Source organism: Lissotriton helveticus, chromosome 10 (genome assembly GCF_964261635.1).
Source record: "Lissotriton helveticus chromosome 10, aLisHel1.1, whole genome shotgun sequence".
In the NCBI taxonomy this organism is placed as follows: domain Eukaryota; kingdom Metazoa; phylum Chordata; class Amphibia; order Caudata; family Salamandridae; genus Lissotriton; species Lissotriton helveticus.
In genome coordinates, this window is record NC_136071.1 from 234,633,307 (window position 1) to 234,651,820 (window position 18,514).

The following is an 18,514-nucleotide window of genomic DNA, read 5'->3' on the forward strand; positions in this document are numbered from 1 at the left end:
GTTCCTATCTTGCAGACACATTTGCCATCAGGATGCGTTAAAACTTCTTTTATTGCACTATTTATAATAACCGGGTTAATACCTATTCTTAACTTAAGTAATACACAAAAAAGAAACCACAGGTGGTAGTGTTCCCAAAAGGGAAACGTCCGCACACACTCTACAGAACAAGTATAATGTCTCCAAATTCAGTACACATCCAACAATATATGTTTTATAGAAACAGTGACCAAAAAGGGTGCTAAGGAATCTCAAGGCACCTACCACCTCAAGGTGCCGTTAGTGCACACAAAAGTGTTACACATACAATCAAGCAAAGTTTTGAGAAACTATTGACAGCACTCCTGTAAACAAGTAATTATAACCGTTAGGGCGTAAATTATAGACCCTGCTGATCTCCAATGTACCAAGCTCTACTAGTTATAGAGTTTTGCAGAAGAGAAAGTTGATGACACAATGATATCAAAATAAGTCTTTGTCAACACAGGGGGTTCAAAAATATAGTCTGCTTATTTCTTTTTCTTCAATCTTTATTCTTTCATTTTTCATAAAACAGGTATTCCCAGCAATAAGTAAAGATCACCAACACGTGTTTCGTCCTACACAAGGACTTTTTCAAGGCTGGAAAAAATGTATAAACAATATACAATATGATATCAATTTTAAAAATTATTATACATATATATACATGTTGTAGAAAAAAAATTTAAAATTAAAAAACACCTATATATATACATACGTTAGCACATGCTGACGATGCCTACAACAAATATTACACAGAGTTGCCTGAGATGTTGTTTGGAAAAACGGTGTGATATCTCATTCTATGACATTTAAATTGTTGTAGGTTAAAAAGTTGTAACGACATAAAACACAGATGTCCCAGATGACAAAAGGATATCACCATGTAGCAAAACAAACTCTAAGGGGTAGCCATGTAATACACATATCATCTATATATACAGTTTAAGAAACATGCGTATATGCATAAGCACACCCACCATAAGTAGGACAACCTGAGATGAGTGTGCGGCATCAAAGTGTAGCAGAACCAATCGTAGTATATGTATTGAAGCTTAGTATCTAAGGAGATATAATGAGTTGAGAGGAAAGTAAGGATCACAGTTGAAAAACTTTAGCTTACTGATACCTGTGTCAAAGCAAACGTCTAACAATATTAGGGCCACACGAAAATAATATACATGAACCTATATATAAGGTAAAGCAAGGAGACTAGATGTAGGCAAAGCCTAAAATAATAAGCAGCCTAAAGTGGGTAGAGCAAGAGTATGGAATAAAGAAATTAGGAAAACTCACCCAAGATGAAAAATAAATGACACAGGGTGAGAAATGCGGCACGTAGTGGGGATGGGGAAGGTCTCCCGGTTAGTGGCACCTTTCCCAGGAATAAGTAAGCGTCTCAGCAAAATACGCTATAAACAAGCAAGTAAAGAAAAAACATAAGAACATGAGTGTCGCATAAGACTCAGGCTAGGTTTACAACTCATGTAACGAGATGCACCACAAATATAGGCATAGAACATTCTAAATACCGGAAAAGACCAAACCAGGTTCTCAAAATATATGATGAACAGGTAACAAAGTTGGCAGAAGTTCTACAAAGCGGTGTACATTATGTGGATATGTTCACACAAATGTATCCGTTGACTGCCTACAAATAAAGAGGGACTCAATTGTAATAGACTCACCTAGTTACAAATTATGTTTGTTCGATAAATAATGGTGTGTAGTTACAAGCGGGTTCCAAATACGAACACTCGATAAGGGACAGTGTAATCCACAAAGTCAAATTACAACCATAGTAAGTTGGGAAGCTGAAACGACATAAATAACAAATTAGGGAAGTATTATCAAAGTTACCCCCACTAATCAACTAGTGTCGTGCATATGAGGGGACTCGTCGGAGCTTACCGTAATAGCTGCCGTCACATGTCTTTACCCAAATCGTCTCAATGTCGCGAGGCGAAGCGGAGTAACCCGCAGCATTATATATGCTGGCCAATTATTCGAAAACGCCATAGCCCGCGTGGGAGAGGAATCCCCAATGGGTAAAGGAAGGACTAACTATTCGGGTGCCGAATAATCCTAGGAAAAGCGGCATCCATGTTTGAATATCCAGAAAAGGCTGCAAAAGCCTGTGTTCAATGCTAATATTGGAGGATAAAGTTAAAATGGAACTTTAAATACAATTTCTATGCCTATAATTAGGACCTAAAAGGACAAGTTTGAATTGTTTTTCTTTGACACTGGCAACAGCAACATCAAGTTCTCAACGTTTGCCTTAATAAACAAACAGACCGGGGAGGACAAGTGAGAGTGAGATTAGAGCAAATTATCAGATTATTTGGTGTTAACTCTTGAAGCTGCGAATCGAACAAGAAACATATTATCATTACTGCAATAATCACTTCAGAGTAGATATGACATACACTACATCACAATGTAACAATAATATAGGTGCATACTAATTACAGAGAGGTCCACATATATGTATATAGAAGTGGAAAACTTTATTATGGTAACATCTCTATATTGTATGTACAATTGAAAAACACTGTTATAAATGTGACTAATGAGCTAGTCTTTAAGAAAGACATGAAGCTCGCGGTCAGAGTTAAGCCCCATGTCAACCGCTCGTAATTTTATAAGCCACTGAGATTCACATTTTCGAAGTGTGCTGGTTCTGTCACCTCCTCTAGGATTGGCTTTTACCTCGGTAATGCCATGAAATTTTATCGCAATTATTTCAGAACCAGCATGGACTGTATTATAGTGAACTGCCAAGGGATAACTTTGATTGCAGTTTCGAATGGCTCTTATATGTTCCTGAATTCTTTCTTTGAGTGGTCTGGTGGAGCTGCCGACATAGATAAGTCCACACTGACATACTATGCAGTACACAGTGAATTTTGTGTTACAATTTATGAATTGGTCAATTTTATGAGTTTGTTGAGAGTTATATTTGAAACTTTTCTTTTTATCATCAGCAAATTGGCAAACACAACATTGGGTACATTTGAAGAAACCCTTTGGTTTATCTGGAAACCACAAGTGAGTTTTTCTTGTTGGTACAGGTTCCTTGATTATAGAAGGACTAATCTGGTTTCTAAGAGTTTGTCCTCTCCTGTATACAATTCTGGGTTTGTTTGTGAGATAGGGTCCAAGATCTGGATCCATCTTAAGAATATTCCAATGTTTGTTAATGGTCTTATACACCTGATTGCTGTGAGAATTGAACTGGGTGATAAGCGCTACTTTCTCTGCGTTTCTTTTCTTGTTATTTTTCTTAGGTTTCTGTTTAAGAATTTCAGATCTCGCTACTTTGTTGATACGATCATGTGCTTTGGCTAATAATGCCCTGTCATATCCTCTAACTATAAGACGTTGTTTTAGGTTACTAATCTCACTTTGGAAATCATTTTCACGACTACAGTTGCGTCGCAATCTGGTCATTTCCCCGAATGGAATTGCAGTAATTTGGGAGGATGGATGGGCACTGCTGGCATGCAGGACTGCATTACAAGCAGTGCTTTTTCGGAATAATTTACTTTCCAATTTATCATTGTTCACAAATAGGGTAATATCTAGAAAATCTACACTGCACTTACTGTGATGAGATGTAAAACTAAGATTGTAAGTATTATCATTGATGTACATGACAAATTTGTTAAGGGATGTCTCATCACCTCCCCAGATTAAAAAAATGTCGTCTATAAATCGACACCAAAATATGATGTGATTAGACAAATCAGGGGGACCATTTTTCCAAATATGGAAATCTTCAAAGAAACCCATATAGATATTGGCAAATGAGGGCGAAAATTTGGCCCCCATTGCAACACCTGAATGTTGGTGAAACCATTTTTTATTGTGAACAAAGTAGTTGTTATTCAGGGCAAATCGAGTAAATTCCAAGATCATTTCAGTATGGTAGTATAAAGTGGCATCCCGTTTAGCAAGAAAGTAAGTGAGGGCCTCCATACCTTTGTCAACCGGAATACTGGTGTACAAGGCACAGACATCTAATGTCACCAGTATGGCATCATCCAACCAAGTCAGATTTTCAAGTTTGTTAAGGAGGTCTTTAGTATCCTCTATATCTGAGGGCAAATTGCGTACAATGGGTTGTAGTGTAATATCTATATACTCAGAGATGTGTTCTGTAGGACAGCCAATTCCTGATATTATGGGTCTTCCCGGTGGCTTGGTAGTACTCTTATGTATTTTGGGAAGAGTATATATATATGCTGCCATGGGATTGGGATTATATAGATATTTAAGTTCTACGTCTGACAAAACCCCTGTACTATGCCAGTATTGTAACATTTTCTTCAGACAGGAATTAACTTCAGAGGTAGGGTTAGCTGCAATGCAAGTGTATGAGGTAGTATCCATAAGTTGTCTATCTATTTCAGCAAAATAGTCACTTTTGTCCATGAGGACGATGTTGCCTCCTTTATCGGCTTCTCTAAACACCGTGTTGTCATAACCATTCAATTGTTTAAGGGCTCTCCGTTCCTGAGAACTTATATTGTCACATTTTATAGTAGACGTCCAATTAAATTTATCTTCTAATTTGTAAAGTTCTGCTGTTACTGCTCTATAGAAACTATCAATCAAATTGTCGTGTGGAAGCTGTGGAACAAAGATAGATTTATGTTTAAGACCACTACTTGTTGTGAAGTTGTCCTCAATACCCAAATCTGTCATAATATCATGTATTCCTGGTGGATTCTCTATACTGTCATCAAGTTCTAATAACATCTGCACATTCTGTATATCTTTAATAGATTGTCCACTTTCAGCTACGTTATACACAGGAACAGTTGACACTTTTTTGTTTGTATCAAAGAACTTTTTTAATTTTAGTCTTCTGGTAAATTTAAACAAATCAATGTGTAATGAAACAAAATCAGGTTTGGTCATTGGACAGAAGTTCAAGCCTTTCTTTAACACACTTACTTCTTCAGTGCTCAATGAAATAGAAGACAAATTTATAATAGACACATCATTAGGTTGAGGAAAAGATGCAGCAGCATGACTAACATTGGCAGTATCAATATTATCCACTATTTTCTCTGTACTCGTGAGGCTGATCTTGTCACCCGTTTGTTCTCGTCTGATCCTGTTCTTTCTCCCACCTCTTCTGGTTCGTTTCCTGTGTTTTTTCGACTGTATGTCGACCTGGTTCCCTTGCGGAACCTTTCCAGCTCTAATAAAAAAGCCGAACCAGTGTTACCAACATTGGAGGTTGCATCATTGGGCGAGATCTCACTTCTGGTTTCACTAAATCCACTAGCACAGCTAGAGAGATCAGAATTGCTAGCCGATGTGGTTGTATCAGCTCTCTTTTCTGTTAAAGAGGCTGTGCCTGCTCTGGGTTTCACTTCGTCAAACTTTTTAGCGAAAGTGAAAATCCTCCCATTACGATAATCATTTTCGTCTCTCTTAAGTTTTCTGAATTTTTTATTTCTGGTGTAAATTTGATGAGAGTTAAGTATTCCCTTAAGAACATTATAGTTTTTCTCTGTATTTTCAGGAAGGTTCAATGATTTAATCTCCTCTTCTATAGCCTCATTCATTTATATTATTTTCGTGTGGCCCTAATATTGTTAGACGTTTGCTTTGACACAGGTATCAGTAAGCTAAAGTTTTTCAACTGTGATCCTTACTTTCCTCTCAACTCATTATATCTCCTTAGATACTAAGCTTCAATACATATACTACGATTGGTTCTGCTACACTTTGATGCCGCACACTCATCTCAGGTTGTCCTACTTATGGTGGGTGTGCTTATGCATATACGCATGTTTCTTAAACTGTATATATAGATGATATGTGTATTACATGGCTACCCCTTAGAGTTTGTTTTGCTACATGGTGATATCCTTTTGTCATCTGGGACATCTGTGTTTTATGTCGTTACAACTTTTTAACCTACAACAATTTAAATGTCATAGAATGAGATATCACACCGTTTTTCCAAACAACATCTCAGGCAACTCTGTGTAATATTTGTTGTAGGCATCGTCAGCATGTGCTAACGTATGTATATATATATAGGTGTTTTTTTAATGTAAAATTTTTTTTCTACAACATGTGTATATATATGTATAATAATTTTTAAAATTGATATCATATTGTATATTGTTTATACATTTTTTCCAGCCTTGAAAAAGTCCTTGTGTAGGACGAAACACGTGTTGGTGATCTTTACTTATTGCTGGGAATACCTGTTTTATGAAAAATGAAAGAATAAAGATTGAAGAAAAAGAAATAAGCAGACTATATTTTTGAACCCCCTGTGTTGACAAAGACTTATTTTGATATCATTGTGTCATCAACTTTCTCTTCTGCAAAACTCTATAACTATTCTTAACTTAAGTACTTCTATTCTTAACCAACGATTAGGTAGTAAATCTATGTAAGGAAAGCTTAAGTCTTTCGCCCAACCTGTACTCATAAATTTTACAGAGTCTTTCTTTCTCAAATACTCTTGGTCTGTTGCCCTCGAAATTTCTTTACCCTGTACTTTAAGTACACTCTTTATTACATTAATTTGAAGTGTCTTTGGGTCAATAGTCAAGTTCAAGTTTATTTTACGTTTATGCGGACCATTGGTCCACAAACAATACATGTCGATAAAAGGTTCATTCAATCAAATAAAACAAAGCATTTCATTAACCCACATAACACCTCCTAAACATATTTAATCTAAAAACCTACAATTATCTGATCTAAAAATTACTATTTATTAAAACTCGTTAAAAAGATATAAGAATGCCTTCACTTTTTGCATATATTTCCCCATCGCCACAGCAATATCTAAGTGGGCCATTTCTGTCATCAGTGTCACAGCCTGGGTCCTAGTTTTAATACCATATTTCATAAAAATTGGTTTTAAAAATGTAATACGCAAGTCCAAAAATTTCAAGCAATCAAATAAGATGTGTAGCATATCACATTTGGACCCCATAGAGCAAAAGCAGATTCCCTCCTCATTGATCATAGCCCGCTTTACAGAATTGTTCATGTAACAAGGGTTTACCCCAATTCTTCCCCTCCGAACCTCATTCCGTAATTTGCGGTCCGGTAACTTATCAGTGTAGGGGAAACATTTATCATTATTCCATGCGTCAATCATAAAACAGATCGAAGTTTTACTAGCGAGATAGTTTTTGTCCTGTGCATGCGATAGTTCTTTCCCCGCTGACCTGAGTAACTTTTTATCAATATTAGCCACGGAGACAGTAGGGCCTATATTAACGCTCATCTTCTTACATAACTTTGTTAATTTCCCCCTGATCTCTCTTGCCCACTTTAGTTCACTATCCTGAATTTCATTTTTGCACCATTGTGAAATTTTAGTAATTGCGCCTATTTCTAGTCGTTGCCAAAATCGCAGAGAGCCATACCAACTTGCGTACCCCATGAAGTCAGGCCTAGTTCCAATCTTACTGCCTGAACCATTGCTGACCGGGGAAGCATAAATAACTTTTTTAAGTTTTTACCTTCTTCCACATCCCAGTTTTCCTTACCACTTAGGAACAGCAGTTCAGCACCATACAAAAATTGTGGGGGTACAATAGCAGCATAAGCTTTTAGCACTGGATTGTCGGTCATAGCACCATAGGTTTTGTTAAACAATATCAGACCGCTAATCGAGGCAGAGGTTCTTAATTTAGCTGCCTCTAAGTGGGTATTCCATTTCAGGTTCTGCTCGAACCATAACCCCAGATATCTATACTCTGTTACTGATTCCACTTTTTGTGACCCGATCCACCATGAGAACTCAGTTTTCCTCCGGCCAAAGCTCAATGTTTTAGTCTTGTCCATATTTATCACAAGTTTTTTCCTTAAACAGTAGTCGTTAAATACATTTAGTTTCCTTTGCAAGCCAACCTCGGTCTGGTCCATAATCACCAGATCATCAGCATAGAGTAAACATGCTATCTGATTGCCATTTTGTTTCGGGCTTGCCCCAGTTGTATTTCCCAACATTAATGGTAGGTCAGCTAGGAACAGGGAGAACAACAGGGGGGCTAATACGCATCCCTGACGCAGGTCATTTCCAATTTCTATTTTCCCTGTTAGACTACCATCCAAGTCCAAAATTATCTGTGCCCAATTTTTAGTATGGAGCATTTGTAGCAGCCGCAGTATATCATTAGGAATTCCCTGACTAATTAAAGCCTCCCATAGCAGCTCCCGGTCCACTAAATCGAAAGCTGCACGGAAGTCAACAAAACAACAGAATAACCTACCCCGAGTTTCCATTGATTTCCGTGCTATGGCCCAGAGGGCAAAGCAGTGATCCATTGTAGAATGGCCGGATTTAAACCCACCCTGTTCCGGGGGAATGATTTGGTTTTCCTCTGCCCAATCTTTTAATAAGCTTAATATTATTTTTGCAAAGACTTTTTCCCCAATATCCAGGAGATTTATCAGCCTATAGTTTTTTGGTAATTTATGGCTGCCCTTTTTATGAATAGGCCTTATAATTGCGCCCTTCCAACTTTCTGGTCAATAGTCACATTGAAGTGGTCACAAATGGCTAGGAGTTTTCTTCTTGTTGCCTTGGCCCATTTTAACTCACTAGTCTGAATTTCTATCATGCACCATTGTGACACCTTTGTGACTGCTCCCTGCCCCAAACGATTCCAGAATCTGAGAAGACTTAACTGCACCTGGACATTCCATGCAGTTAGGCCTACTTCCAATCTAATTGCCTGGATCATTGCTGAACTAGGGAGAGACAATAAAGATTTTAAACATTTCCCCTCCTCTTTATCCCAGGAGCTTTTGCCATCAATACAGAGTACTTCCGCACCATATTGGAGTTGAGGGGGAATCATAGCCTTAAAGGCTGTCAAAAGAGGTTTGTGAGACATATCACCATAACTATGGTTGAATCTTTTCAGCCCACACACCGCTAAATGTGCTTTTAATTTCTGTGCCTCTAAATGGGTGCCCCACTTTAAGGACCATGTAAACCATATTCCGAGGTATTTATATTCACTTACAGTATCCAATTTGGTTTGGCCCAAAAACCAGCTAAACTTCGTACTTTTCTTCCCAAAGCACAAAACTTTTGTTTTGTCCATATTTACTGTAAGTCGCTTTACTGTACAATATTCATTAAAAACATTTAACTTTCTCTGCAGACCCACCTCTGTTTGGTCCATTATTTCAAGGTTGTCCGCATATAGTAAACAGGACAAATGCCAACCATTTATTTTTGGGCTTGCACCTCTGGCTGCGCCCAGGATGAGAGGCAGGTCTGCTAAAAATATGGCAAAAAGAAGTGGGGCGAGAACGCAGCCTTGCCTCAAGCCATTGTTTATAGCAATCTCCGGTGTAAGGCCACCAGAGGTGTCTTTAATTACCTGTGCCCAATTTTGGCTGTGCAGTTCCTGGATTACCTGCAACAAGTCAGCAGGGGCCTCATAATTTCTCAATGTCTCCCACAAACAGTCCCTATCCACCAAATCAAACGCTGCGCGAAAGTCCACAAAGCAGCAAAACAATTTGCCCTGCAGCTCAATGGACTTCCTCGCTACAGCCCACAATGCGAAGCAGTGATCAATAGTTGAGTGTCCTTCCTTAAAGCCACCCTGCTCAATTGGAACTATTGACTTCCGCTCCACCCACTCCTTTAAACTGCCAAGAATTATTTTTGAAAAGACCTTTTCACCAATGTCCAATAAGTTGATCAGCCTATAATTCTTCGGGTCCTTCTTTTCCCCCTTTTTATGCAAGGGTCTAATTATGGCCCCTCTCCAAGATTTGGGAAAGTTGCCTGAGTCCAGAATTGCTACAAACATATGAGATAAAATCCTGCCCACCAGTCTATCTGGGTTTTAATTAAGACGGCGGGGAGATTATCGGGACCAGATGCACGTGATAGATTCAACTTCTTAATAGTTTCTTTTACTTTCTCTACCGAGAAATCCGATTTTAACCCTTCTGCACGCCCTGTCCAAGTTGATTTATTTTTCTCTATTTCCGAGGACCTTCTAGCTTTATACAGATTACTTAAGTAATTTACCCATGCCGCCTCTTCCACAACGCAGCTCATTGTTCCCGGTGCCCTTCCTGCGGCTTCCTGTATTAACCTCCAGAACCCTTTAATGTTTTTGTTTTCAATTGTCTCTAAAAGGTTTGCCCAACATTCTTCTTTAAAAATCCTTTTCTGCTTCCTTACTAAGGATTTGTATTCTTTCTTCAGATTGAGTAGGAGCTCCAAATTCCCCAGATCATAACTATTCCTCTGATGTCGCTCTAATTTCCGAATAGCACTTTTTTTCTTCTGACATTCAGGGTTAAACCACCTGGGCTTGCCTTTGCTAGGCTGTGTTTTTACCTTAGCCTGTTTCTTATCCTTTAGAAACACTCTAAGACACTGCACCGCCTGTGCAATTATATCCTCATACCATGCTACCTGACGACCTTCGATATTATCCTTTAATAAATTTTGTTGAAAGCATGCCAGTTTCTCAACATACTCTTCCGTCAATCTTGTAGTCAGGCCCTTAGGGTATTCGACACTTTGAGAGATCGCCCTATCACATGTACTTATTGACCCACCTACAACTTCACAAAACAGGGCATTATGATCACTGTCCCTACGCTTAATTACCCTGAACTTATTTATCAGTGCGTAGTTCCAGGCCTGAATAAAGATATAATCTATAGGGCATTGTTGATTTCCTACTCTAAAGGTCTGTGTGGCTGGGCGATCAGGGTCCTTCCTGCCATTTAAACATATTAAACCCTTCGAGCCCAAGAACTTCCCAAGGGCTTCATCCTGATTGGAAGTTAAACACGTTGGAAATTCTGCTGATCCTATATTGTAGGCATTCAACATGTCCTCAAACCAGCGATCCAACCTTTCAAAATTTAATTTGTGGTTAAAGTCTCCCATCATCAGCAATTTATCCTTCCCGTACTTTTCTAATAGATCAATTATATCCTTTTTGAAGAGCCCTAGTTCTATATTATATTCTTTTTGGGAGCCCCATTGCATATATACATTTATGATAATCAAATGGGCATCCTTCCCTTCAGCGCCAAGATGACATACCTTACAAACCAACAACCATTTACATAGTGACCTAATTAGTTTGGACTCTTTCACGAACCTGGTTGAGGCAAGGGTCATAATACCACCCGAAGGGCGTCCGAATTATTTCTTTTTACTGGCTGGTTTGTAAATTTGAACAAACCCTTCAACTACCTGGGTGTTGCCGCATAGCCATGTCTCCTGTAAACAAATGATGTCAACATTCTTTGCAACCTGGTTTAGGCTATCCACCTTTGTTTGTCCTCCCAAACCGTTTATATTCCATGAGATTATTTTCAGGCTATGCGGCAACTCAGTAACCTAGTCGATCTCACTAAGACACCCTGACTCATTCAGTCCCCACGAGCAAGTACTGTTATCCAAGCCCCAGTTACCCTAATCTTTATTAGGCTTCGAATTCTCTACAGCTATGGTAATATTAGGCTTCTCCCCCACCCCCCAGTTACCCACCTCACCTGCCTTTCCCCCAAACCTGCGTGGAACCTCAGAAAACCTCCCTCTCGCTGATTCCCTACATCTACTTCTTCTTCTGGAACTATACTTATACCCTCTTTTAAGATTTCTTTTTCAGCTTTCGGTATTGCTGCTTTAACAAGCCCCGAGTAGACTAGGACCTTTGTATATTCAACACCATTGTTGTCACTGCAAAACCCTACCTGTTTCAAATCCTTTGTACCAATTTCTTTTAAGGTAGGGCATTTTGCGAACGAGAATAAGAGCTGGGAACGATTTAGTGGGACTACCTTTCTTTGTTTTTTCCTTCCAATCACTTGATCATTGGGTTTAAAGTAGATCCACATTTTTTTATTATTGCTTTTGTCTGAAGTTTTTGGATCCCAATCTCCACTTCCCACCTGTGCGGTTTTTCTAGGGAGTGTGTCTACAAAACCACCTCCAACTACTAAGCTTCTTAGGGGTGCTTTCCCTCCTAACTCGTTACTAATGATTTTGGGCCTCTCCACGTCCCCAGTGGGTTTACGCTGGTCTTTTTGTGGTTCCCTTTTCCTTGCTACTTCTACAGCAGCTCTTACCGGGGCGGAATGCCTCCCTGTTTCCCTTCTTTCTCCTTTATAGTTTTTCTGCATGTCATTTTATTTCATTCTTGCCCTAATCTGCATTTCCTTACCCATCTCTTTTTTTGGTGCCTTCTGTCTTCCCTGTACATGAGAGAGATTTTTACGGGGATACCTGAAATTCTGATGTCTACACCAGGCAGAATCTCTCCGCCTCCTTACCAACATCGGCCATCTAGAAATGTAAACATCATTCTGGGAACCGCCCTTCACTATTGGCTGTATGTTCCCTTCACTAAGGACATCTATTGGGGGATCGTGTACTGTTCTAACCATTGTAGGCATCTGTCCCCTTATCCCCTGTAGTTCTGCTATCATTCTTTCAAACTGTATTTCATGATTCTTTAGCAGGGTAATATTTAACACAGAAACCTCTAGCAGTCCTTGCAGCATTTTTTGTAGCATCAGCATAATATCCAGTATTGAGGCAGATGGTGACGTCGTTATATCCAAGCCCAGCGTGCCATTCCATAATATTTCGTTTAAGGGGTCTAAAGGTTTTGGACTTTGATTTTCTACACGATCCATGCTTTTATCAAGTATATTTCTTGCCGCAGGATTTGATATATTAGAACAGTCACCCACATCTTTGGACCCGATGTCTACCGGATCCTCCTCCTCTGCCCTCCACGAGGAAAAAATCAGCGGCGAGGAAGAAAGTCTTGGTTCCGTAGGCAAGATCCTGCTACTTAGATCACTCTGTGTAAGGGAGGAATCGAGAACATCCACGACCTCCTCTACACTTACTGGCTCCTTATTAATCTCTTGGGCTAGGATTTGGCCTTCTCCCGGTGTGAGTGTTCTCTTAAAATGCTTCCCCACAAAGTCTTTTATTGATTTGGACACTAGGCCGCCATCTTTCTCACAACCTTGTAGTTTATTACCAGTGGTGGGTTTCTTAGCGATTTTTTTTTTCTCTCCCTTTTATCATTTAGCACTGGGGAATTCGCTACCCCCTCTTTGGGCCCTTCTACTTCTGGTGTCACGTCGAGCTCATCAGCTTTGTCCAATAGGTTTAAACATTTTTCCTTTGGCTTCGCCTTTCTTGGTGCCATTCCAAGATTCACGCCTATTCAGTAGGTTTACCAAGGAATAGCCTTTCGCTGTTCGACAGTGAAATCTACAGCTCACTTTGACTTTTCCTCCCGCCCTTCTTCTTATATTGTCTGTGTTTTTCCCACACAAACGCTGGTCCAAAATTGAATTAATCTGTATTTAGTAAAAATCTGTAGCCACTTACCTTCCCTTTGTGCAGACTGGCTGACCGTGGATTCTTCTTAGAGCAGCCTTTGTCGCTGCCTTACTTACTGCCTGGTTATTCAGTTTGCTAAGGCAGATTTCAGCTTACGCCCGTCCAGACCTCACAGAGGCCCCTGGACCGAGCGTCTTCCCAGGGGTTTAGTTTACCTTCCCCTGCCTGACCCGCTAACACAAAATCGAAGGACCCAGGGCGGGGGACGGGCGGGACCCTCGGCTGCAGCAGCGCTTTCTTTTCTCAATGCAGCCGCGACACAAGTGCACTCTACGCCCGCTCTCCACACCCTCGCATTCGCTGATCACTCGGCACCCGCCGGGGAGATGCAGGGGGGGGGGAGGTTTATCGAGCGAACACGGGTCGAGTCCTCTTCGGCACCTCGGCACCCTCCGTGTAGATACCGGGGGCGGGGGAATTCAGTCAATCGCGGGCCACGTTTTCTTCAACCCGCAGCTCCGCGTCTCACTTGCTCGTTCTTGCTCCTTCTTGCTCCTGCACCACGTCTGGCGTCACGCGTCTCGCTACCACGTTTTCCACGTCAGCACAGCACAGCGCAGCCACAAGGGAAGTTCCGATAGGCAGATAGCAAATTGGAGGGGGTCACACTTGAACAGCTTTAGGTTCATAGTCCATCTAGTGGCAGTTATCTGTGACTGAAATCCTACCTGAAGCTTGTGTTTTCGAAGCTGAGCTCAACTCGCAGCCATGATGAGTCAGAGATTCGCCCATTGATGCTTTTGCAACTGTAAATACAAGCTGTCTCTGTGGAGCCGATGGGGGGGGAGGCTAACCGCGAAAGTGAAAGCGCACCATGCTCGCGCCAGCCTCTAGGGACAGGAGATGTGCACGCGTACGGAGTGCACATCTTCTGTCCGCGCGTGCCACCTCCTGTCTCCCTTCGCTAAGGAAAGCGACGACTATAGAGTCTCGCTAGCGAAGCAGCTGCGCTGCATTCGCACGCGAGACCTAAAAAAGACCTCGTACCTATACATGATCTTCAGGTGCAGAGCCCATTTCCCATTTTCAACAGTTATGCTAAATTAAAACAATTTTGTCAAAAAAATTATCTTATCGTGGCGTTTTGGTGGATATCAAAATGGTTAACACCACCTTTATCAGGGCATACATTTAGAACCAAAACTATAGGAAGTAGGTAAATCATCAATGACTAAAATGCATCATTATCTAATATCATACAGTTTACATCAATTATTACATGCTACATGCCCTAATTGCTTGTGTATCTCAAAATACATTTTAGGTTACATTTTTACTCGTGAATTATAATTGTATTCATATATGATGATTACATATTACCCACCCTAGTTGGATCTCACATTTAGTAATAAAACGACTACATTTACGGTTCAGACTGATATGTATTCATTGCTCACTTCACCTCATAGTGTTTAGTTTCACCCTATTCAGGAGCTCTGTGTCTATATTCTTACCTTCTTATTACTCTAGCACACTTGTTAGGTAGCCAACCTAAAGGATAAAAAAAACCTTATTCTCATGCTATATTCGTAATGTACCTTTTAGAGCTGTTTTTCAGCCATGTTCATAACATGAATGGTACTATCTGTATTATGGATTAGTCAGCTACTAGCAGTCCGTTCTTCCATTCGATAATCAGGCCGTCTGAGGTTCCCTAGTGTGTTTTAAAAGAACCCCATCATTAATGTGGGTGCATCCTTTATGGTACAGATATTGCTCACTGTAAAAAAAGAAAGAGCACTACACTTTAACTTCCTTGCCTTGATCTAAAGGTGCAGCTTCTTTTTGATAAAATCATCTCTATTTGGAATGCAGTAGATCCTAGTCTCCCTTTTCTTGTATCATAGAGTGCTGAAAAATTAAATAAACAATATATATTCCATATTCTCTGCAAATGGAACAATAAAGTAAATCAAACTTCATTGTAGTGAAACTTCCTCGCTCTTACCTCACTTTTTTGTCATTAGTAGATGCTTTATTAATACACTTGAGGGGTTGGCTCCTCCTTTGCCGCTTTTTATTAATTAAAAGCTGACTGGAGTTGGTTTTAATACACTGCAAGGGGCAAAGAATCAATACTAGATTTAATATTGCATACTCGCTTCTCACTACTTATTAATTATTAAGAAGCACCCTGGTCCGTGTGCCCCTCCAGTGCCTGATATTGTCTCCAAAGGGCAATGAAAACTAACTATGTGCTACCATATTTAGCACCTCTGTAGTCAACGTCAGTCAAGGACGGCAAACATTTTAAAATAAGGCTTACATGTGTGTTCTCTAAATGCATCGTTAGTCATGAGCAGCTGCCATTTTACAATCGTTTTTCTTCCCTCCGTTCATATATCCGGGTTTCATATTTAGCTTTACTACCTTCCTTACTCTGATGTATAATGCCACAATGATCTACAGATAAGCCACAATTAGGACTTGTAGTGGTGTATTACATGCCTCCTATATTCCGCATCTGCACCTTGTGTATTCTCTGAATGCAACGTCAGTCATGAGCAGCTGCCATTTTAGAATTCGGCTTGCTACCTCCATTTATATCTGGACTTCATATTTAGCATTCATGCTTGTTTTTAACTACACTCATCCAATAGGGGGTCACACTACAGTGGCCACGTCATTATCCGGCTTCCTTACCGCCTTTTTTTCCCCCTATGCGGGTTCACGATGGCCTTACCCCCTCTCGCACTGGTGTGTAACTGTACTCTCATTCCCAGGGGGCACACACATTTTATTTAAACTAAACCATGTGCACTTGCTTTACCAAATGTCTGAAATATCCATAATATTCCCACTTTCCCCTTTCCTTGTTCGATATATAGAATGATCACTGAAAGCATTTGGGCTCTGAAAGAAAATGCTTGCAAAAAGATACTGAAAACACACGATTAAAAGTTGAGTGGACAGCTTAAGATGCTAACAAAATAATGGAAGTGAAAGATAAGATCTTTACCCAGAGTTATGGGCCGAGGGTAACATACTTCAAAATCACTGAAAGTTAGATGATGGTGTAGATCTGTGATGAACGTGGGTTTAGACAGAGTAGACGAATCTCGCATCTAAGGCGAACTGTCCAAATTGGGTGTGGCATATGGCAACAGTCTAGTTGGAGGGAAGCGAGGGGCCTACAGGGGAGAGGAAAGATTGGAAGTACTTGGAGTTGGAGGGCCAGGTCCATGAGGGGAGCCACAGACCACATTTTGGAGTGGCAGGGGTAGTATTTATGAAGAACATGTCAGTTTTGTGACCATGGATGACCAAAGTCTTATTCAGACCCTGCCACGGTAACCGGCTTACTGACCTAGAGTGCAGAGCTTCTTTCTCTGTCCAGCACCATTGTTCTTGTCCTGAAGAAAAAGAAAATAACTATTATATTTGTATGGAACTGAAAGTCAGTCACATATTAATCATAGTGAATTCTTATATCATATTAAGCTGAATATGACTTTGCTTCAAGTAACAGTCATTCCATGAAAGGTATCCTATTAGGATAAAGGTAAATAAAACTCTATAGAAGTTCCCTAAGATATTTGATTCAAATAACCCTCAATGCTCTACAGAAACTCGAATACTTTGAGGAAAAAAGTTCAAAGTAGCTTGAAATGCTCTGCAGCGGAGCTGAGATTCAAAAGATAAAAAGAAAATGAAGTTCAATGAAACGACACTGGCTTCTGACCACTAGTGGACCTTGGCAGCTAACTCAAGGTCACGTTTCAAACTGCTTTAGCAGCGCAGGAGGAAATCCATATGAGGGACGGTCATGAAACTTTAATACCGAGACGCCGCAGGACAGGCTTCTAGTAGAAGGTGGTTACTCTGATTTCATTATGCAGAAAGGTCAAAATAGTAAAAGCACAAAGAATGTAATGGCAAATAATACCTCCTCGAGAGCACGGGATATACGGTTCGCTATTCAACAGCTGACTATTGAATCCCAAGTGTATTGTCACAGCAAGTTGCTAAAGGTTAATGTTTAAAAAAATAAATATACCCCAACAGAGAACTATTCCAGCCTTTGAAATCCGATTTGCACTGAAAAGTACAGACAGTCTGCAGCTATGTAACTAATCGTAATGGTGTCCTAATGAAGCGGCTCTTAACATTTTGCCTTCTCTAGACCCCCGGTAAATAATAATTGGAATCCGGGGACCCCTCCCCCCTGGGTAATTTCTATAATTGGAACCTCCAAAACAGTTCACAGGAACACATGTACAAAAAACAAATGCACAAATTCAAAAAGTAAAATTTTAATCAGAAGGTTGGAGTATTTAAAATTATAGTTTTATTTCTTAAAGACAAATCGATATGCTGTTCTTTGGCTAATCATTTTGTACTTTTTGCTCCAATGAGTGTACTTTTTTGTGGGTGTATACCAGTGCTTCGATTAAGGCCACCAATCGTCTGTATCCGTATTAGAATACCTTTGGCTTAACTTGCGCTGATCCCACAAATCAAGATAAGTATACCAATTTAACGTTTAGGATCTAGTTTCAAAGGCCTTCTCGATTACAGGGCGTTTTAGAATGTTATCTTTCGCTTTTTTATGTTTATATACATCACCTGCTAATATTTAATTTTCTAAATTGCTGCGGACCTCCCACCACCCCTCTCTCCTCTGATTTTCGCATTGCGGACCCCAGATGTAGAATCATTGTACTAATACGTGTAACATTCAAATAAAGAGATTTTTTGGGCAGGTGAAGAGACCTACTGGCTATGCTTGACATGCTAACATTAGCATTTTTTAACAAAAATAGCAGTTAATTTTTTTTCTTGGCTACACTTTTTGCAGGACAATGGCCAGCTGGTAGGATGAAGCCCTTCTCGTCAAGTCACAGTGCTAATGGTCCAGTAAATGACTATCCCTTGGACTGCCAGTGTTCTTCTTCTGTTGGCTCCAGTGAGTGCTCAGTGTAGCTCTACTACATTTCGGCTTCATAGACCACATAGCTCCAACTTTGTACAATGCGCATTCTCTCAGTGTCCAAAAGGATCAACTTTACTCTCTCTGTTAATGCACATAATCAAGGATAGCTTGCACCCGGAAAGCCAGAACGAAAAATGCAGCAGTTACCTTCC

At 40.1% G+C, this 18,514-nt stretch overlaps 1 protein-coding gene across 6 annotated transcripts in view; it reads left to right on the forward strand.

The window, feature by feature from the left end:
• The window catches only part of TOM1L2 (target of myb1 like 2 membrane trafficking protein), a 501,785-nt gene that overhangs the window by 40,753 nt on the left and 442,518 nt on the right, over positions 1-18,514 (forward strand). The window lies entirely within an intron of this gene.